This window comes from Megalobrama amblycephala, linkage group LG6 (genome assembly GCF_018812025.1).
Source record: "Megalobrama amblycephala isolate DHTTF-2021 linkage group LG6, ASM1881202v1, whole genome shotgun sequence".
In the NCBI taxonomy this organism is placed as follows: Eukaryota; Metazoa; Chordata; class Actinopteri; order Cypriniformes; family Xenocyprididae; genus Megalobrama; species Megalobrama amblycephala.
Window position 1 is genome coordinate 21,443,046 of NC_063049.1, and position 12,683 is coordinate 21,455,728.

Sequence of the window (12,683 nt, forward strand, 5' to 3'; positions counted from 1 at the left end):
AGAGTAAAGCTTATAATGACCAAAATATTCAAAACTGGGCTGAAAAATAATCTCCATTCCTGAGAACGTCCTGAGACATACGGACAACAACATGTTTTGAGGGATAGTTTATATATATATATATATATATATATACACACACACACACACACACACACACACACACACAGGGTGCGATTTGTGAAAAAAAAAAAAACAGAGGGGGGGATGTTTTTAAATTTTGGAGCTATATACTATTTTTGGCAGCCGTTATAGAAACATTTTTACAAAAAATCTTCTGCTTTAACCTTGAGATTTGAAGTATTAGATAGCTTAGATATTTGCAACACTATCTACAATGACACTAATAATTCTTAATTTCTGATAGAAATGCAAAATCAATCGGTAGTTATTAATAGAATAACGAGACACAAACCTTTACATTCAATCGTGTTTGGTCCCATTTATTTTTGATCACAGTGCATACACATACAAACTTTTAGTCCAAAAGTGCGCACATTTGTAGAAATACACTTTTACCTCAGATTTGATCAGATAGAATATAAGCTGGGCCGTACGCAGGGTTTCATAATTTCATAAAAACCATGTCAGCAAATACATACATGCACAGTTTTGAGGCAGCTTTAATCGCATGTATAGTAATTTCATGACTTAACTTACAACAGAACAACGGACGGTGCATGCTCGTAGTTTCTTTTGCGATTTATTTAAGCTATAGTAATCTAATTATGCAGCGCGTGCCGGCGCGTTCGCGCATGCAATTCTTGAGTGCGCACCGCAAGCACAGTATAACGGCTGATTGGACAGTCAAGTTAATTTTTCTGAGCTTTACCAACATAGCCTGACAACATCTCATCTGACCGCAGTTCACTGTTGTTCAACTGAAGCTCCCTTGTGTCACCTGTCCGCGCTCATTTGACTTGCGCCTGGTGCTGAGGCGAAGTCAGAATGCGCGTCTGAAAAGTGTCCTGTTTGTTGTGGTCATAAAGAGACAGTTCTATATAAACGCAGCGTTTTACTTGGCGATGATTCAAAAAAAGATTTTATTTTTGGTATTTTATATGCTCTGTTGGTGGTTTGTGGAGTAGCATCACCCGGGGGGATATTTATTTATCTCGCTCCCTGTATATATATATATATATATATATATATATATATATATATATATATATATATATATACACACATGTGCTAATATCAGGGTGAAGAAAACAGTTCTCTCACACAGGAACTAAAACACATTCTCCACATTACACACACACACACACACACACACACACACAGGGTGCGATTTGTGAAAAAAAAAACAGAGGGGGGGATGTTTTGTTGTTGTTGTTGTCATTTTTAATCTATAAACTATGGTTATATGGATAAAGAAAAGAAAAATGGCCTAATATTTATGTTTTGTCAACAGTATAAAGACAGTTATACCAGTTTGGAAAGACATGACAGTAAGGAAATACATTTTTTATGTGAACTATCCCTTTAATTTTTGTCTGAGAAACTGGAGCTTTTTTGAAAAAGGTTCTTGTCTATCTGGCAGCATATTCTTGCATCTTATTTCTTTATGTTGAACAAATCTCTGTCCAAAAATAATATTTGATCAGCACTACATCTTGTGTAGTAACAAATCAACATCACATTGTTCATTCTCTGCTTCTGCTATCAGAAAAATGTGAAAACAAAGGGTTAGTGTCTCTATTAAAATAATAAATTGAGCTTACGTGCATTCCTAGACACATGCCTGAGTTCTCTGAAATTCTTAATAATATTGTTCATGCTAAAAGGAGAGAAAAAAAAAAGAAAAGAAAGTCAACCATCAACATAGCATCTACAAGCCTTCCCAGACAGGGCATTGTCCAAATATTAGCTGTAATTCCACATGTGCTAATATCAGGGTGAAGAAAACAGTTCTCTCACCATCTCAGGAACCTAAAAGCATTCATTCTCCTACATTACCATTCCGGGTATTTTTGTAACTTGAGGATATGTGCTCAACAAACTGAAGCTAAATTCATTGAAGTTTACTTCCACTGTTCCCTGGCCAAGTAAAATTAAGGTTATATTGCTTGGCACAATATGGTCCCCATGTTGTATTTTAAACTTGAAACAATACACAGGCACAAAGGCCTTTGAATTAACCTCCTCTGTGGTAGTCTCCCCAACACCGGAGACGTCAGCACTTTTTTCCCCAAATATGTCAGGACAGGAAGCATAGATGAGAAACAACAGGCTGACCAACCAAAACATCATCTAAGGGTAGACTTATTCATGACATATGGAAGAATAAGACAGCTGGAATCAATTACAAAATATCAAATGTCAAAACAGAGTATTGGACATCACCTTCTGTTCTTTTTAAAGAGGTAAATTGCAAAGTCACTATTATAAATCAATTGACTTCTTCCTACAATAATTGAATAACTAGAAGGCAGAAAGAAATGGGAAACTTATCACTTTAACCCAGGTGAATTATGTCCGAAAGGCAGACGAAACCTCATCGGTAGCTATCAGGAGCCAGACGCCCTGCTTTGATCCTAAGTGGCCGTGACTGTTCCACCAGATAAGGTGGAAGCACTATGACATTGCGCCTGAGTCAGCATCAAGCTCACCTTCACCGATAATTCACGGCAGCTCATTCTGCACCTGAAAACCCACTGAAGGCTCCTTTACCCTCAGGCTGACAAGGTGAGAGAGGAGGAGGAAGGTTTGGAGGAAGTTACAGTCTTTTAGAGCCTTCCCTCTCCCTTTGATGCTCTCCGTCCTCCCTGTGATAATGAACTCACGTTGAGCGCTTGAACTCAGCCGTTCAGTCATGCGTGTTGATGCTGATAATAGAGCGCGAGCGATTACTTCATGCACGTCTGGGGCTCAGACTCCGCAGATATGGCCGAGAGACAATTGGGTCGGGTCGGTCAGAGGAAGAGACGGCATCACGCCACCCAACTGAGCGTCTCCTTTGCACTAGATGTTAGGCAGAGTAAGGGTCCCATTAGGCCTGTCTGGGAAGGTAATGAATATCTGTGAGGTTGTGACCTCTGTTCAAACATAGTTACATCATCATCAGAGGGGTTACTGGGGCTCCACATCTGCCCCCGAAGCTGCACACGAGAGGCAGAGAGGGAGAAGATAACAACCCTCATCTGTCTTTATCACTTTCTCTCTGACACTCTGTGATGTAAGGTGTTTTGAAGTGATGACCGATTGCTGTGGTAAAACAACATGCTGTCTGAGACTATAAGCAGGAGTGTGGGGATTAAACCATGCTGCTCTGATCCTCCTTAAGATAAATCAAGTCTGCATTGGTGAAACATTGGTGGACCTTTGCTATAATTCAGACCTAATTTGTCAACCTTCATCTTCTATATTTAGAGTAAGTATTTGTTGGCTTTATGTTACTGTATTAATACAGGTGGGTCAATGACATAAAAGAGCGTCCAAGATAAAGAAAAGGAAACACTAACAGCAATACTAAAAATTTAAATAAGTGAATAAAGTCTTTAAATTGGAGGTGAGTTAACGGAACGCCCACATAAACAGGATGTCTCTTGGACTCACTTGGAGAGCAGAAGCTTCCATGATCCCTCGCAGTAATTTACCTCAAAGTTCACTAATTAATGGACTGTGGTCCAGATCCAGAGCCAGGATTGGTTCCATAAGGACAGTGAATCATTTGTAATAAATTTATATAATTATAAACATTGAATTATTTTTGAGAAACAGCATCTGAAGACGCATATATGTCATGAAAATATGCATTTTCACAGGAATCATAAATCACAGGAAACAGTGAATCAGTTTGATATTTCTGCATTTTGATGATTCTCACGCACAAGACCATGCAAACATAAACTGTACACTAATGCTCACTGAACTTTACCACAACAGTCCATTGCAGAGATGCTTATAGAGTCATCTACTTCTGTTTGTCTAATAACCCAGGTCCACTTATTAGGCAAATAATTTTAATATGGTCTTGAATAATGTTTATAATATTGTGTGATGTTATAAGCTGCATTTAAATGCAAAACACTTCAATAAGGGTTTGGAGCATATTGCAAAACATTTATAACAATTTGGTCAAAATGACATCCTGAATGTATTAGCGTAGAGCAAGCTGGATACAAAGGACAAAGCCTGCTCTATATGAGTGAGAAACCTCTGAGAAACAACAGCAGGTTGTTCAACAGCCTCAGTTGCCAGAATGCAGAAAAAAGCCATTAAAGTCAATTAAGAGGAAAATCAGGCTAGAAATGAATTATCCAGCCTCTAATCTCATCATAGCCATGTGGTGATCAAGAGGGCAGATTATCACTTGCAAATTACTGCAGAGTTCAATTGCTCTCCCACGGGTGGCCATTTTGTTTGAGGTCAAGGTGAAAACGAAAGTTAGCACAGTTTCAAATACATTGAACTCTTGTCATTGGTTGAGCCAATTTTATAGTGGTTTGAATGCTCTTATTTTCTCTACATTTTAAGAAGGCACAGGAGAAAGTATTGTTACATCCAAAAATTACACACTTCACTTAGACCCTCCAAAACAAAAGTCATAAATATAACTTTCGATACAATTAATTAATAGTATATTAAAGCAATTCAAGGGTGTCTGATAAATAGTTATCAGTGCCAGGATGCAGATACATATTGCCTCTATTGATGAATGAAAAAACAGTCTCCTGAATGCAAAAGACAGATAATTCACGGAAGATTCTTTCATTTTACTTAAAAAAACAAATAGAGAAAATAGTTTTTTTGGCCCCAGAATATTGGCCATAACCATATTTTAAGAACTTACGCAACAACTTATCTGGTTTCTCATTGAATAACCAGCCACAGATGCATGGTAGACAGTAGCGGTTTCCTCTAGCCATTGTTCAAGCACAACTTAGAACAAAGATATAGATTTCCCCCTCAAAAAAATCTGAGTGGCACAGACCACTCATAAACGCTGAATGGGTGACAGCCACAGGCCATTTTCATACATCGTTTTACTGGAAAGTTTTCCAGAACCATACTGTTCTGAGTTAGAATCTCTTTGGCTTTTGCCAATGTAGAAACTTGATCTGATTAAACATTCAAACCGTGTTTGTTTGTGGTGGGTATTCTGAGGGTGACCACATACTCTGGCACGGTTAGCTTCATTTGTGAAATCAAACAGAAGTAGAGTGCATTTCATTGCCCTGTCTCAAAAGACGCACTTTATAAAGACTTGAATTCCAGCAGCTAACAGGATTCAAAATTGCAATTTGAATTTAAGTATGTAGAATTCAAAGAAATAGATCAACTGAATTTATTAACTAGAAAAGCAAGACAAACTTTGTTGGCGTGACAGGTTTGAGAAAGTATTATTAAACTATTTTTAATTCGAAGGACGAGGTGGACGGTTGGACAGACATATTGAGATAGATATAGATAGTCAAAACTCAAAAATCAAAAGGGAACCAATTCTTTAAATTGGAATTCTGATTGTCTGTGAGGTCCACAGGACCACACAATGTCCCATTTGTCATTTTGTGGTCATTACTTCACTCCAAACTACCACCCAAATGGCACCCTCAGCCTTCATGGCCCTCCTCCCAGTCTACACTTGGGCTGACTTCTACAATCAACGAAAGTTACACAGCCATTTATATGGATGAATCAGCATCAATTTCCACCTGGCAAAGGCACACAAACAGATGTCTATGAGGTTTGTTCTAAAAACCAATGCGTCTGGACATTTAAGGGGAAAGCTAGACCAGATCTTCCTGACAGCCATCCAAGATCTTCACGTCTGGCTTCTAACTCCCTGATGTTACTGAGTTTGGGCAGCAGGGTGGACGCAATGGAAGGGCTTACTGACTTATTAGGGTTGCCCCAAGTCTAATGTCTCATTCTCCTATTCAGCTCTGTGGTTTATACGGCCCCCAGAGAGGAAAAGATGACAATAGTTGGGTTGGGGCTATGGCAGAGCAGTCATTCCAGCAAACAGGAACCTAAACGCTAAAGCTGCTTATTGTTAAAGCCCTCAGATGGGTCTCACGACACCATGTTGCTAATTCTGATACCTGCTTTTACATTTGAACTGGGAATCAGAACCAACATCAACATCAACATCAAAGGATCACATCACATCCTGTCCCTCTTATGCCCAAATCAACCTTGACTTTGTAAGTGCTGCTACCACAATACGCACAGCAGTACAGCAAGATCTGAGGTCAAAAACCTGCTGAGGAAAATGGGAAAACACATGAGAGATGGACCACATCTCGCTCAAACCACAACTGAAGAAACCCAGTGAAATCCAGCACCGAACTGGAGAATATTAAACAAATATACTCTGCTAACATTTCAAGGAAAATATTTCACTACTGGCAATGGGTTTTATGAAAGTGTGACTTGAATAAATAAAAGAGTTACGGGAAAACTGTGTATTTTTGGGATATTTTCTCATTGTGTGAAAAGGAGATGCAGCTGTTGACGTATGCTGGAGACGGATCTGGATTGTGTCCCAGCTTAGGAAAGGAAACAGCGGTTAGTCCTCAGAGCAAGAGAGAGTCACTCTGACAGATTTGTAAGGTTAGTTTCTCATGGACTGCATCATTCCTCTCAGGGGGAACGAGAGCAAGAGCGTGAGTACAGTCCTAGTAAATACTGCAAGCATTGTCTCCTGGCTGATGTCTATCCCTCATTAGGACTGTAGCAGTTAGGCGGCAGTTGGAGCATTATCATACCAACCCTATAAACAGTCACAAGACTACCATATATATTTTTGGATGCTATTTAGATGCCTCTCTACGGCTCATTGGTTGCCTTCTCCTGACTGATTCCGTAAAGTGAGGCCTTTGAAAACATGAACAGCCTTCCTTTTTAATCCTGAAGCCCATTTGCTTGAATTTTTCACTGGGTAAAAATAGTTTATGGAGACATTAGACACTGCAGGCAACACATAATATAATTGCGTGGTACATAGACAGTGTGGCGTGCATCTTATCTTAACATCTGAGGAATGAGCAGCACAGAACCCGCAAGACAGCAACAGTATTTGCCTTTAAGCCTTTTAACTTCCTATTTTCTATCTTCAGACTTTCGTATAAATGTATTATACACTTCATCATTTATTATGCATTTATGCATTTGCCAGGCGCTTTCATCCAAAGTAACTTGCAGTGCATTCAAGGTATATATTTTCTCAGTATGCATGTTCCCTGGGAAACAAGCCCATGACCTTGGTGTTGTTAGCAGCTGAGCTACAGGAATGATTCCAAGATGGCACGAGATTGTGGGTACAGGTACCTTCTAGAGGACACACATACATTTGTTTTGTTCCAAAACCTTGTGAGTGGCCCACGTAAGCAGTATTTTAAGGCATCCTTTTAAGCCATTAAAGTCACACTCCCAACATGAAGAGGCAGCATAATTATACCGCCTACTAAGATACAATTTATCTGGCTAGATTCTAAGACAGCATCATCTGTGCATATTTCTTATTATTTTATCTAAGCTTGTCTTTTTATTTTATTTACGATCTGCATTATTTGGAATAATATAATGTGTCTTTTGTGGAGAAGGTAATCCCAGAATGAATTGCAACTAGCTCAGTGGGGAAAAACCCCCAACATGAATTACCAGATAACATGTAGTAATCGGCCCGAGCTCGGCTGCTCCGTGGCGCCTGCGGCTCAGACTCGGCTTCGGCGTGTGTTAACCGGGCCGATTGTGGCCCGCAGCTCGCACTGGCACATGTATATTTGTTACAGCTGTAAAGCACTGGGCCAATTCCTGTTCACAGTAACTGGCCCAACTTTGGCTGTAGAGATCTGGGCCATTTCTGGCAATGACTCGGCTTATGTTCACTCGCAGATGACATAATATAGCATAATTATCATAAAATTGTCTTAAAATTGACTAAAATTTCTTGGTAGTTCCTGGTATGTGTTAACTACACATTTTAACTAGCGAATTTGTCAAAAACATCATATTTGTGGTAAAACTTAATATAATAAAAGTGCAGTATAAGACTAATATTCATAATATCAAATCTATTTATAGGTAATGCAGCAATAATTCTTTTATATGCTTTCATGTATTTTAAAACACGCTTCACTACGCTCTCAGTTGATTCATTCATTCAGTTCAGCTAAGTTATTAGCAAAATACGAAATTTACATTACCAATGTGTTATTTAAAACACTTTTCAAGTTTGTTTATACTTATTACATTCTACAGTCTGTATATAAGTAAATACAAGTGTATTTTTTCAAAATGTAGTAAATAGTTTATTTACAGTACTGTAATTTGTATAACAACTGCTGTTATTTGATGTAATATTGTTTTGTAAATAAAATGTCTTTATGCCAACTAGATCAAGTGAGTTCTTTACAAACGGACATAAATTGCTTTCATAATATTGTGTTGTTTGTACAGATTTAAGTAATGTTATTTATGTATTATTGTTTATATAATTTTTAATATAAATTTAAATGATAAATGAATGAACAGTACGGTAGATATATAAAAGGGGCTTGGCCGTGTCTGGCGTGCTGTGCGCGTTTGCGACGGCCCGATTCCGGCTTGATTGCGGCACTGTCGGCAAGGTAACGGCTGCCACATCAGGCCCGATTGATTCGGGCCGGAATCGGGCAGTGAGTACACAAACATCCAGCACAATCGCCGCAGACAGAAATGGGCCAAGTGGTAAGTCTCCAGTAGGTGAGAATCTAACAGGAACTGGCCCGAGTATATTTTGATTTAAAAAAAACCTTTAATTTAAAGGTGCCCTCGAATGAAAAATTGAATTTATCTTGGCATAGTTAAATAACAAGAGTTCAGTACATGGAAATGACATACAGTGAGTCTCAAACTCCATTGTTTCCTCCTTCTTATATAAATTTCATTTGTTTAAAAGACCTCCGAAGAACAGGCGAATCTCAACATAACACCGACTGTTACGTAACAGTCGGGGTGTACGCCCCAATATTTGCATATGCCAGCCCACGTTTCCAACATTATAAAAGGCATTAGACAAGGGCAGCCAGTATTAACGTCTGGATGTGCACAACCAAATCATCAGACTAGGTAAGCAAGCAAGAACAATAGCGAAAAATGGCAGATGGAGCAATAATAACTGACATGATCCATGATATCATGATATTTTTAGTGATATTTGTAAACTGTCTTTCTAAATGTTTCGTTAGCATGTTGCTAATGTACTGTTAAATGTGGTTAAAGTTACCATCGGTTCTTACTGTATTCACGGAGACAAGAGAGCCATCGCTATTTTCATTTTTAAACACTTGCAGTCTGTATAATGCATAAACACAACTTCATTCTTTATAAATCTCTCCAATAGTGTAGCATTAGCCGTTAGCCACGGAGCACTATCAAACTCATTCAAAATCAGAAGTAAACAATATAACCGTATACAATACTCACATAATCCGACTCATGCATGCCGCATGCATGACGAACACTTTGTAAAGATCCATTTTGAGGGTTATATTAGCTGTGTAAACTTTGTTAAGGCACTGTTCAAGGCAAGCGCGAGCTCTGTGGGCGGAGAGCACGGGATTTAAAGGGGCCACAGAATAAAATCGGCGTGTTTATAATGATGCCCCAAAATAGGCAGTTAAAAAAATTAATAAAAAAAAATCTATGGGGTGTTTTGAGCTGAAACTTCACATACACATTCAGGGGACACCTTAGACTTATATTACATCTTTTAAAAACATAATCTAGGGCACCTTTAATAAATAATAGCAAAGATACAAATAGTCTAATTAACTATTTTACCCTAAATTTGCACATGCTATGTACTTTTATGTTGATCAGAGTATCATTAGCTTAGCATCATGCTAACACTTCTATATCTGTTAAGATGCTGCCTTAGAAGGAACGTTCTCATGTAGGCAGTAGACAGTGAGGCAGCTCACTGGGTTTTGGAACAGACCCATTTTTTGACACAAATACTGACAAATGCCAAGCCTTAATTTCATCTGGACGTCAAAAGTACTTACAAGTAAACTTGCGGTCACTGAGACAACTACACCACAGTCATGCCTGAGCAATGCAGTCACTGAGTCAGCACTGAAATTCATGGAGTGGTTGAGCAGTCATCAATCAATGTCTATACATACTCTATATCAACCCTACTGTTGTCCTGTAGTCCCACACTCACACAGAACAGTAATGAACCAGTAAACACTGCAGCTCTGCATATATACAAAAGAAAAACACATAGGCCTAGTTATGACATCAGCGGTAGGATCCTCTGGCAGAGAAAAGTTAAAACTTTTACTGGAAAGCAGGACTGTATGAAGAAAAAGAAAAGATTTGCGTGTGTGGCAATAGCTGGTTTTGGAACAGTCCAACAAAAGAAATCCCAATCCAGATCTCTTTTTCATTTCTCTCTGTTTACCAGGAACATCCTTGTGGGTTGATGGAGTGAGATATGTACTGTAGGCTACAGATATGTCCATAAAAGGGCTAAATCTGAAAGCAAACGAGAGGCAGCTGTAACAATAGGCAGTCATAATGTGTCTGTCATGAGGAGTATTATTTATATCTGTGGTGCAGACTACACTGCAGGCACAGAATAGGGTGTGGAAACTTCTGTGAATGTGTCTTCAAGACAGAGTGTGTGTAAAGTCACAGGATATGGCAAATTCTCTTATGTTTCCCCAGTCAATCGTCATCATTTCCATTTTCAATCATCAGGCCTTTAGGTAGTAACAAACTGCAGTAGTGCGAAAACTGCTCACATGTTTCCTCTCATGCAAAAATGGCAGCTGATAACTTTGTTTTGCTTTGACGCAGTGAGTGTTTGTTTCCTTCAGTAGCTGAATAATTAGCGCTGAATAAATAGATAAATAAGCACAGACGAGCAAACGAATAAATGCAGTGTCGACCTTAATGAGCAGGCTCGTTAGATTGGGTGATTGCTGTTTGGAGTTAGTTTAATTCGATCTGCCTCTCTAATCCCACAGCCTGCGATGCTTCATTGTTCACTGCAGCTCTTACAAAAACAGACGTTAGCTCATTTGAATTTGAGAGGTATAACTATTGATCTCACACAAAGGGAATTACTAGGTGTTCTGAGTGAAAACAAATTACGCTGGTTTGTCCCAATCGTAATAAAGAAAAGCACCAATGTATTTGGTGGAAGTTTCTATGACTCCTGATTAAGAATGTTAAAGTCTGTATGGCTGAATCAAGGCAGTATAGAGAGATACTGGGGCAAATATCTACTCTGATCAAATGAAAAGGTAAAAGTGATGTGAATGCACGGTCCAAAATTAACTTTCTGCCACATTTAAAAAATGTAAAAAAAATCCAAAAATCCTACCGACCCTAAACTTTTGAATGGTAGTGCATATATTAGGGTGACCATATGTGCCATTTTACCAGGACACGTCCTGTCCAGGATTTCTATGTTGCATAAAATATAGTTTTGGTTTTGTTTTCATATTTACAGAAGGTAATGATTAAAAAATTATTTTAACAATAGCGTGCATTATACATAATCGACCAATCGTGGCTTGCGAGAAGGCTGGATCTACAGAGAACGGTCAAAGCATTGCAAATACGACAACATTTTAATGCATTGCATGAAGACTGTCAATAAGAACAGTGGCTTGCACAGACCTCCGTTTAGAAATCGTGTTCAGGGGCACATCGATATGATCACTTTCACGATTAAAGGTGATAAAGAGGATCTTTTCGTCGACTGAGAAACCAAAGACTGTTACTGAGTTTTTGAAATGAGCGCATGCGTAAGAACAACCCCCCTCCTTTCGAGGGAACGCCTCCCAAAACTCGTGCACGAGTATTGGAAAACACTGGAGTGTTTACCACCGGCATTCGCTGTATCGTGTTAGTGGATTCATTATGTCGGACTCACCGCAGGTAACTCATAATCTGCAGTTGTAACTCCTGTCTCCTGACAAAAACATTGCATGCAGCGCCTGTGGAGTGTGGAAAGTTACTGGAGCGCGCAGCCGCGCTCGTCTCTCACAAGGAACGTCATGGCAGTGATTGACAAGCCAGAGAGCCAATCCGCGCACGTCTCTCACAAGGAATGTCACGGCAGTGATTGACAAGCCAGAGGGCCAATCCGCGCACGTCTCTCACAAGGAACGTCACGGCAGTGATTGACAAGCCAGAGGGCCAATCCGCGCACGTCTCTCACAAGGAACGTCACGGCAGTGATTGACAAGCCAGAGGGCCAATCGTTTACGCGATGATCACGTAAACGACTGACTGATGTTTTTAAGGCACTACCTCATGCACAGATGATGTATATTAATATTATTACTTTCAGTGCACCTAATAAATAGTCTTTTATCAGTTAGTAAAGACAGTTTCAAGTAATATTGCAAAAATGTATAAACAAAACATCCTCTTTAGCACCTTTAAAGAGGCAAGGGCTCAAGCCATTTTAGGCAATTTACAAATCCTGGACAGGACACGTCCTGGGAAAATGGCACATATGGTCACCCTAGCATATATTTTGTTCATAAATCAATGGTATAAATAAGCTGTTCTGTTTTTCTGACAATTAACTGTTCAACTTAAACCAGTTTCTTGTATAGTTACTAACCACTGCCAAGTTTATATTACTCTAAAGGCCAATTCACACCGCACAGACAAACGCCAATAAACAACAACAAAGTTGGCCGTTGGATTTAGAATTTTACGAAAAATAA

The 12,683-nt window shown here is 39.1% G+C and overlaps 1 protein-coding gene across 9 annotated transcripts in view; it reads right to left on the minus strand.

The window, feature by feature from the left end:
* pard3bb (par-3 family cell polarity regulator beta b) overlaps nt 1-12,683 on the minus strand; it is a 449,216-nt gene that overhangs the window by 54,000 nt on the left and 382,533 nt on the right. The window lies entirely within an intron of this gene.